The 10,462-nt window shown below is 38.0% G+C and overlaps 1 long non-coding RNA gene across 1 annotated transcript; it reads right to left on the reverse strand.

Annotated features, from left to right (window-relative positions):
* Positions 1 to 602: 602 nt before the first annotated feature.
* Positions 603 to 7,705, reverse strand: LOC115435881 (uncharacterized). Its single transcript, XR_003937743.1, has 3 exons — positions 7,597 to 7,705; positions 5,319 to 5,321; positions 603 to 618 (listed from the first exon to the last, which is right to left on the reverse strand). It is a non-coding gene; the product is annotated as an uncharacterized LOC115435881 (long non-coding RNA).
* Positions 7,706 to 10,462: the final 2,757 nt, after the last annotated feature.

A 10,462-nucleotide genomic window follows, 5' to 3' on the forward strand; every position in this document is an offset into this window, starting at 1 on the left:
ACACGTTTCTTTACTTCAAAAATTAAATGCATGGATATTTTTGTAACTCCATAGAAAAAAAAAAAGACTCGATCACATTGTTTTTTTCATGGCTAAGGAGGAATAAAAACACTCAAAAAATAAATCTTGACTCAAGTTCTCACAATCCATGCATGAAAGGGTTAAAAGAGGAAACTTTAAAGATGGACCTGACGTCTTATCGGAGTGTCCAAATAAACAGATGACACTGAAATAACTAATAATAAGTATTTTTAGAGAAAAGAGTCTTTTCAATAGAGTCCATGAGAGCCAGGGCTTTTTTGGATCCAACCCCAGCAGAACTAAGACATGTAGGTACTTCCACATCGTCTTCATTTCAATGCTGAGGTTGACCACCCCTTCCATTTAGGTGTAATACCTCCCACTGCCTATAGGGGCACTACATTATAATCAAATCTGCAAACACTCTTGTACGTGTTATTTTGAGAGTCACTGGTAGCTGCATCATTCTAACTATGGTTTTATTCTTGGCAGGGTCGTGGAAAGGCTGGATGTGATCCCAGCTGACAGTGGGCTGGAGGCGGGGTACATCCTGGACAGGTTGCCAGGTCATCACAGGGCTGACACACACACAGACAACTACAGGCGATTCAGACTCACCAATTAGCCTTTTAACCCGTACGGCTTTGGACTATATGAGGTAGTCGGAACATCTGGAGGACACACATACACATTTAGGAAGGAACTTGAAAACTTCTCACAAAAAATGTCCAGGTAATTATAAGCCAATTCATGCTCGCTTCAGGTACGTAAATAAGTACATACGTTTCAAATGGGGTCAAGCGTCACTGCCTTCAGACTTGGATGCATCCATTGCATTGAAATGAGCATTTGCCAATGAATCCGGAAATGTGAAACGTATGGTATAAGAGGTGTGGCACAAAACTGGTTAAAAAGTTATTTACAAAATAGGTTCCAGTATGTAACAATTTGAAATACAAATTCACAACTTAGAAAAGTAACATGTGGGGTCCCACAAGGTTCAGTTGTGGGACCTAAGTTATTTATACTCTATCAAAATGATATTTTTTATGGCATCTAGTGAGTTAAAATTTACAATATTTGCAGATGATACTAATTTGCTTCATTCGGGAGCAAATATGAAACAAATATTAGAAACTGTGGAAAAGGAATTGATCAAGTTAAAAAAAAATGGTTAATGTAGATAAAACAAAATTGATGGTTTTTTGGTGGTGCTAGAGGAAATAAACTGAAAATTAATGAAACTGAAATTGAAAGAGTGTATGAAACAAAATTTTTGGGAGTGATTATTGACCATAAACTCTGTTGGAAACCACAAATAGAATATATCAAACGTAAAATGTCCAAGACTGTTGCAATTCTTTATAAAACTCCAGATTTGTAAAACAAAAAATGTTTGCACATGTTGTATTGTTCACTTGTAATGCCATATATGTCGTACTGTGTGGAAATATGGGGCAATGTGTATAAAACTAATTTAGACCCGATAATTAAACTCCAAAAAAAAAGCTATTAGAGTCATAAACAAAGCTGGTTATCTCCAATCAAGTAATCCACTTTTTGTAGAATCTGGTTTACTAAAATTTTTTGATATTGTATATTTAAAAACAATGGAATTTATGTTTTGTGCCAAAAGTAAAAATCTTCCTGTTTGTATTAGAACATTTTTAATTTAAGAGAAGGGAATTATAATTTAAGAGGGATGTTTGTGTTTGAAACACGTAAAGTAAGAACAAATGTTAAATATCACTGTGTTTCTGTTATTGGTGTCAAATTATGGAACAAATTGAAGGATGAAGTGAAATTGTGTAGCTCGCTGTCGAGTTTCAAAAAAGCTTTAACTTGTCAAATTCTCAAAGGATGTGAACGTAATATGATTTCAAAGTGACTTAAGAAACCGAATGTAGACTAATTTGTGTTAATGTTTAATCTGCTGCAACTTCAGGTGTGGAGTCGGAGTAACGATGGGAATAGGAGAAGCAGAAATAAGCCTCTAGCTTCAGCTTCTTCCTTTTTCAGTTAATAATTGTGTTAATTTTATGTTTGTTTGTTTTTTAATATGTATGTGTTTTGTACGTAACTGAACTAAAACATTCATTCATTCATTCAATCCACCTGAGGGCGCTATGTTCAATTAACATACTGACCAAATACCACGAAGAAGAGTAAAGTTTTGTGAGAAAAAGAAAGTCAATAATAACAAACATGACGGCAACAGAAGAGGTATGACTAATGTGGATACCAATGTTTATATTGACAATTCTGTACTTTCTGGACTATTTCTGGACTACCTGACTATAAGCCACAGCCACCCCATCTCCAACGTACCACCATTGATTCACTGATGCCAAGCTTATGTGCAGCAGCTCTATTTCCTTCTTTGACAGCCGGATCAATTGTTAGCCTGGAAAACATAAATTAGCTGCATCATTTTTGAGCTGTGTTGAAAAAAAGTAGAGGCTTATAAACCGGAAATGATGGTATGTCGTAGGCCTGTAACGGTACACAAAATTTTCGGTTCGGTACAGGAAGAAAGAAAACCCCTTAAAATGTCTATGAATGCATTTATGATTTTTTTTTTTTTTTGTAACATTTTTTCCCCCAATTTTTTGGAGACAATAGAATATAGAAAAACAGGAATAATATAATTATGCTGCTATAAATCAAATTGAAAATAAAATAAATTATTAATATTACTAAATGTATTTTAAACATTAGTGTTGCACTTTTCCCTTAAAGGTAGTTTTGAACAAACAAGAAAAATCTAATCACAGTTCTGTCAGTTCACATTCTGCATAAAAATAACAAAAAAATTCCACATGAAGTGCAACATTAACAAGAGGACAAACTGGTATTCTGTTTAAACAAACTGAAGAGCAACTTGGACAACACAATGAACCAAATTATTTATTTTAGGACAGAACAAACTGTGTTGTGTGCCTGTGTGCAAGGGGTATTTTTTTTTTTTTTTTTTTTTTTGTCGGAACGGGGGGGCACGCAGTTATATACCTGGGGGTGCGGTCCATAACTAACGTAACGAATGCAGTCGTGAAACGAAAGTGAAACTTTATATACTTTCAACGTTCTATTTATTCCTCTATTACACAGCATGCGTGATTGACAGACAGACAGACCGAGCTAGTGTAAGTGTTTTAGAACTACCGTAGTTCCTAGGGGCCAAACAATGTCCGTCTTATTAACGTCTCTTTCCTTGTTGTCTTTCACCGGGACCTGAACTGATCCAAACTGGACTGTACTGATGGTGGAGGGTCTTCAGTCTCTTCCTTCCAGGTTCACATCATATCTGTTGTTTTTTCTTAACCTTATATCAGCTGCTATTTTATATTTCGGGTCAATGTGTGCGTCCTTCCATATGTCCGTGTGAAACTTTCGTGGATTTTAAGTTTCGCATCGAACAACGTTTTTCATTCCTTTTTCTTTTACTCAACATACTATGCTATTTCGGTACAGCTGTGTACCGAACCGAACAGGTGTGTACCGAAACGGTTTGGTGCGGTATGTGTACCGTTATCGGCCTAGTATGTCACTCTTTGAAGACTTCCGTCATCTCTGGAAATTCATTCATTTATCTTCTGAGTTGCTTTATCCTTGAGAGGGTCGCGATGGTGTCTACGGGCAAAGGCAGGGTACATCCTGGACGAGTCGCCAGTTCATCGCAGGGCTGACATATCCTCCTGAGACCCAGGAAAGTACAAGTTTTGGCTTTTTAAAAAAATAAATAATTGCCTATATTAGAAGCATAATGATGCAACAGTTTTTTCAGATACATTTAAAAAAAAATTTTTTTTTTTGGAATGTCCTTTGCGGTGGACATTTTTTTTTTGTCTGAAGTTGTGAAACTCTTGTCCACAAACATGGACAGAAAACCCATGGATATAGAGACGCCCAACCAATCACTCTCACATTCACACCTACGGGCAATTTAGATGAACTAATTAACCTATCAGTGCGTGATTTTGGATGGTAGGAGGATGCCAGGGTACTCCGAAAGAACCCATGCAAACTCCACACAGAAAGGCCCCACCCCCTTCAACTGGTGTTGAAATTGAACCCAGGACCTTCTGTCTGTGACGCACGAGTGCTAACCACTGAACCACCTTGTTGCCCTATTTCCTTTTTCAATTTTTTTTCAAATTATTCTTTTCAAATTTCAACACCGCTTCCCTGGTTCCTGATGGTACTACTCCAAATTCTCCGTTGGGGGTTGCACCAGTAAACTCCCGGGAATTATGCATATAATCAGGGTGTGATTTGTTGAGGGGGGTGGGGTGGGGGGGGTCAACACCTACAATATCTTACATCTATGTCCTACATTGTTGGAGCCAATGTTCACCAGAACTGAACTGTCGGTAGTCTCAGAATTCGCGAACGTACCCGTGGGGTACTGTGAAGGGGCGGGGGGGTAAACGTGAGAAATTCATGGGGCCAGCATTTGTGGGGGGGCCATAGAGCAGTGGAGAGGGTCCAGTGGATACAGGTTAGAAGTTGTGAAAATTTCATATAAGATCCACTCTATAATAGAGGAATATAACCCGGGAGTTGGGCATTGAAAGTTTCACTTTTGTTCCACGCCAACGTTTGTGACGTTGGCTATGGACTACACCCCCCCAACCCCCCCCCCCACCCCCTGTTTTTTTTTACTAATTATGCACCCTGCACATACTGACAGACAGAACGCCTCATCCGCATCTTTAACGTAGAGCAGGAATGGGCTTTAAGTAAAATAATATGTTTTTACATGGATAAGGTCTCGAAAGTTGACAGTCATTTCGTGTCGGCAAACACAGCGTTAAACCAGACTTTCTTCAACAGACACTCCACTGATTCAAGTGGAACAACTTGTTGCACCTCATATCTTGATGGCTCCAAATCAACAAAGCTAAACAAACCCAATTGCTTTTAAGTGCACTGCAGCCCTCGAGTCACTTTTCAAGCTAATTACATCAAAAAGTCAGATCATGCATTAAATTAGACAGGAGGTAAAACATTGCAGGGAAGGAGATGAAGGGGGAAATGTTTGTGGTATGAAACAGCAAACAGAATGACAGCCTCAGAAAAAAAAAAAAAAAAAAGCTAGTGAAGTGAAGATATATTTGATTCTATTTTTACAGGATAACTCTTTAGCGGTGTGATGACAAATGACTTTCTCGGTGTCACAGAAAACAAAGTGTCCCACTGGGAGCTCTGCGCTATTTCATGATTTTTCTGACCCTGGCAGTGACAAAGTGAAAGTAAAGACAGAGAGAGAGAGAGAGACTTCCAAACTGGCCGTGGACAGCCTTACAGCGTGAGAAATGTTGTGCGATTGGTGCCTGGCAGGTTCGGTCTTGTGTGGTATAGAAGAGGAGCCGCTAATTAATTAAAAGTGGCTTGAATATTAGACCAGCGGTGGCTCGTGTGTTGTAGGATTCTGACTGAATATGCAGCCCGAAGAAAGGACAGGTATTAATCCCGTGCATTTGACATCGTTGAGTCCTGGTACTAACCTCAATTTTTCAAAGCCACTTGGAAATCAATTTGTTCTTGAGATGCTCCCACCTCTTTGGCCACCTTTTGATTTTCATCGATTAGTCCAACTTACAAGGCCCCGGACACATTCGCTGAAGCCATTTCTTAGATTATTGGATTTGTATTGACCCCCCCCCCCCCCTTATTTTTTTTACTTACAGCTTCAATAATCAGCATTTATTGGCATTAAAGATTAATTAAATTACTCCTCTGTGAAGTGAAATGATTGGAAATATTGCTTTGTTGTGTTTTTGTTGGCAGAAAGCCTATGTGTCGGGCATCAGTTTGTTGTATCTTTTCTGTGACGAAGGTATCTGGCACGCATCATGACGTCTCAACAATTTGGTGCCTTTTCCAAAGTGTTAACCTTTTTTCTGGCAAGTGACTATTTTTGTTCATTTCTCCATACATTACAAGACAGTGACAGCTGATAGTTAGAGTGAGGACAGTGAGTCAACAATCTCAGGTCCAATGTGGTCTACAGGGTCTGCAAGGTCCACTTGTTGCCCCTGCCTGTCTCATCCAGCGGGATGGACCCCCCATGTGTCCACCCTACTGCATCCTTGTAGACTAGAACTACATCTGCAAATGGACGTCCATCAGTCCTGCTGCATCTATAGCCTGTCCGTCCATGGGAGTGGATCTCTCCTTCACTGTGGTTCTCCCCGAGGTTTCTCCCTTTTCCCACTGGGTTTTGAGTTTTTCCTTGCCGAGAAGGAGGGTCTAAGGACGGGGGATGCCCTGGACACTACTCATTTTCTTGCTGTTCATTTGACTGTTGTTTACTCTAACTGACTCTGTAAAGCCCTTTGAGATAACCTTGTTGTGATATTGGGCTATACAAATAAAGTTGAATTGAATTGAATTGAATTGTTAGGTACCATGATGTAATGGTACTAATGTAAGGAATGATGTTCAAAGGAATAATGTAGATGTGGACAGGTGTCTGGATCTAATGTTCTAAAAGTGATGTTCTAATGCTCTAAAATACATGTTCCTTTCTTGTATTTTTTTTATATAAACTTCTTTTTTTTTTTTTTTTTTTTTTTTTTGCCACTTACAGGTAAGTAACCAAATATGGTAATGACATGTCAAGACTAGATTCATAGTGCACTAACTTGACCCGTGGGGAACCATGGGTTCTAGATCAGGGTTGGTCAGTCCATGGCTCTAGAGCCACATGTGGTTCTGTCATCCCTCTGCTGTAGCTTGCTAGCTTGCTTTGGGAACATGATTAATGAATATTTAATTTAAACTAATTTTATTTTAATTTGTTAGTCATTTTAATGTAATTCTAAATTTGAAGATTATGGCGATCTTGTAACATTAAAATAAAATGTGTTTAATTTTTTTTTTGTCATGGCCTGTTCATACGGCACAGGAAGCCATAGCGCTGTCTGGACCTGAACCAAATAGAGGTAGTTTTTTGTTTTTTTTTTTTGTTTTTTTTTACACAGCATTAAGATAGTGCTGTCCAGTGCTGAACCTGTTCATAAGACACAGGTAACCATAGCGCTGTCCAGTGCTGAACATGTTCATAAGACACAGGTAACCATAGCGCTGTCCAGTGCTGAACCTGTTCATAAGGTACAGGTGGCCGTAGCGCTGTCCAGTGCTGAACCTGTTCATAAGGCACAGGTAACCATAACGCTGTCCAGTGCTGAACCTGTTCATAAGGTACAGGTGGCCGTAGCGCTGTCCAGTGCTGAACCTGTTCATAAGGCACAGGTAACCATAGCGCTGTCCAGTGCTGAACCTGTTCATAAGGCACAGGTGGCCGTAGCGCTGTCCAGTGCTGAACCTGTTCATAAGGCACAGGTAACCGTAGCGCTGTCCAGTGCTGACCCTGTTCATAAGGTACAGGTAACCATAGCGCTGTCCAGTGCTGAACCTAATAGAGGTTTTTTTTAATTTTTTTTTTTTAATACATAGCATTTAGATAGTGCTGTCCAGTGCTGAACCTGTTCAAAAGGCACATTTAGCAATAATGCTGTCAAGTGCTGAACCTAATAGACTTTTTTTTTATTTTTTTTTTTTATGCATAACATTAAGATAAAAAACGATATGCAGTCTTATCTTCATTTAGTTGTCAAAAGGGTTTTGTGGCTCCCTGTGTTTTCTTTTCTGTTCAAAACTGGTCCAAATGGCTCTTTGAGTGTTTAAGGTTCCTGAGCCCTGCTCTACACCCAGCGGGGCTCTGCCTTTTGTTAAAAAAAACAAACAAACAAAAAAAAAAACATAGTTTAATATGAAAGGCCTTCATGGACTGCACATCACTAACACCTTTCCTTTCTCGAGAACAAGTGGAAAAGTATTAAAAAGAGATCGAAATCACTACAAGTCTGGTCATGTTGAAGCTGCAGAGATGTCTTTTTGTGCAGATTGTGGAGAAAGGAAGTTAGGATGACCTCAGATTTGTGGAAGTACTCTTTGAAATCATATATTTTCTTCAGCAGTTTTCTGTCAACCTGATTTTTTTTTTTTTTTTACATGATATGTGTAAAAGAATCCATATTTCTAACGGGATCAAAACATTAGACGTATGTCTCTCCACATACGCATGGCTACCATACATACATATATTTATATATATATGTATTTTCTGATTAAAGTCATAGACAGAGCAGGCCTTCACATCCATATTGCCATCATAGGCAATTTAAGGGTTTTTGCAGAAGTTTACATGAAGACAGCACTTTGATAGGATTAAAAACGACAGCACGGTTGCATTTGAAAACTTTTCCTCAGCACTTTTCCTTGATGTAGACGGAAAACATCATGAGGTGGAAGAAAGATGGAAAGGAATATTGATAAGTAGACTAGGCAGATCTGGATCTGGCAGGACTACATGAACTACAAGAAGCCAATCATGGATACTTAAAGAGATGACAGATGATTTTTTTCTCTCTATAACTACATTTTACACCAATTATTTACATGTATTGATAGGATTAGTGGATGAGAAAATATTAAACATTTTCAGCAGATTATTTTAGTAAACGGTTCAGGTTTGGGTCTTTATGGGTTAATGCAAGGTATAAATGTGGACCACCAGGTAAAAAACAAGTTTAATCTGTTGAAATAGAAATAAATCGAGGAATATTTGGCACGCAGTCAACAGTCATTCTCCAGTCCACTCATATGTTAATATGATAGTGATTAAATAAGTTTATAGAACAAAATCATAAAGCTATAATTTAGGTCTATACATCCACCATCATACCATTATTTCTTGCACTTCAAAAATTCTGTGCATAATCAAATATTTTAACGTGCGCTGCTTTTATTTTTATTTTATTGTATTTCTCTCAAATTTCATCTTATTTCTTGCACTTCAAAAATTCTATGCATAATCAAATATTTTAATGTGCGCTGTTTTTATATTTATTTTTATTTTATTGTATTTCTCTCAAATGTCATTTTATTTCTTGATGTATAATCAAATCTTAATGTATTTTAATATTGTTTTTTTTCAATCAATGTGAAGCACTTTGGGCTACAATTTCTGTATGAAAGGTGCTATACAAATAAAGTTTATTATTATTATTATTATTATTATTATTATTATTATTATTATTATTATTATTATTATTATTACCAGCATACATGGAATTATTCAGAAGTCTGCTTATTGAACCAAAAACATAATGTCGCTATATTTCTAATAACATTATAACCCATGCCGTGGCAACGTGGCTCTGCGTTGTATGTGATTATGGGATGCTCGCGGGGCTGCTGTCCGTAGGAAATGAGATGGAGGGAAGTTCAGAATTGTGGCGGGACAGTTTATTCCATCTGTAAGGTGATACAGCATTTCAAATCAGCATTTTACGTAACAAAAACACAGGTACAGCATCATAAGTAGAGGCTAAAACATCTTAATAGCAAATCAGATCTCCTAATGGAATTTTAACAGGCAACCTATAAAAGTTGTACTCACTTCAACTTCACAAATCATTCGGATATGAATTCTCTTGCACTTCAACTTAGAAAATAACTCACAAAATGTACTCTGAAGTGCCGAAACCTTTGATAATTGTATATTTTAAACAGTCAGTGTAAATAACGTAGCTTACCTGTAGGGTAAAGATAACATGGCAACCTATGGGATAACAGAAGGACATAAAAGTGCTACCGAAGCGGGAGTTGAAGATGAAAATGTGGTGTAATAGCGCCATCTATGGGCTTAACATATACACTACCTTACGTATACATATATATTTATAAGCCAATTTTACAAAGAGATCCGGGAAATCCTACCTTTTTGCCACCATCGACCGATTTACACGTTCAAGCCAAAGGAGTAACAGCGGTGAGACTTCTACAAAGAGGACTTATGTTCCAGAATCAAAGGGGCGGTGACGCAACATATAGTGTGACGTATAACTTCCACGTCGGAAATACTACGAGCATAACGGTGTTGTTAACTTCTCCAGTCAGCCCATTTTTCACTGTTCCACCAAAGAAAAATAGGACCAATGGCCCTGTAGCTTACCGGCCAAATGAAAAGCTTTGGGAAATGTATCCAGATGCCATTTATTATCACCCAGTTCCTTGTATTTATTATATTACAGAAATAGCCCATGTTTTGGTCATATTCCAATCAGATCTGTAAAAAAATTAATTCCAACTGATATCATTGATACTCATTTATTGGGTCAATCCACTTACTATCTGTTACATTGGGGAAATTTTTCAAAGTTGCACCGAATCCAGAATCAGATCCGGATCCTAACTTTTGTTGACATCATCATAAAGAAGCTGTATACCAAGTTTGAAGTCAATCGGAATTGTAGTTTCGGAGAAGAAGACTATGGAAATTTTTGTAACGGACGACGGACAACAGACGACGACGGACAATGAACAACGGACGACGACGACAGATGATGACAGACGATGACAACAGACGACG

Source organism: Sphaeramia orbicularis, chromosome 2, assembly GCF_902148855.1.
Source record: "Sphaeramia orbicularis chromosome 2, fSphaOr1.1, whole genome shotgun sequence".
In the NCBI taxonomy this organism is placed as follows: Eukaryota; Metazoa; Chordata; class Actinopteri; order Kurtiformes; family Apogonidae; genus Sphaeramia; species Sphaeramia orbicularis.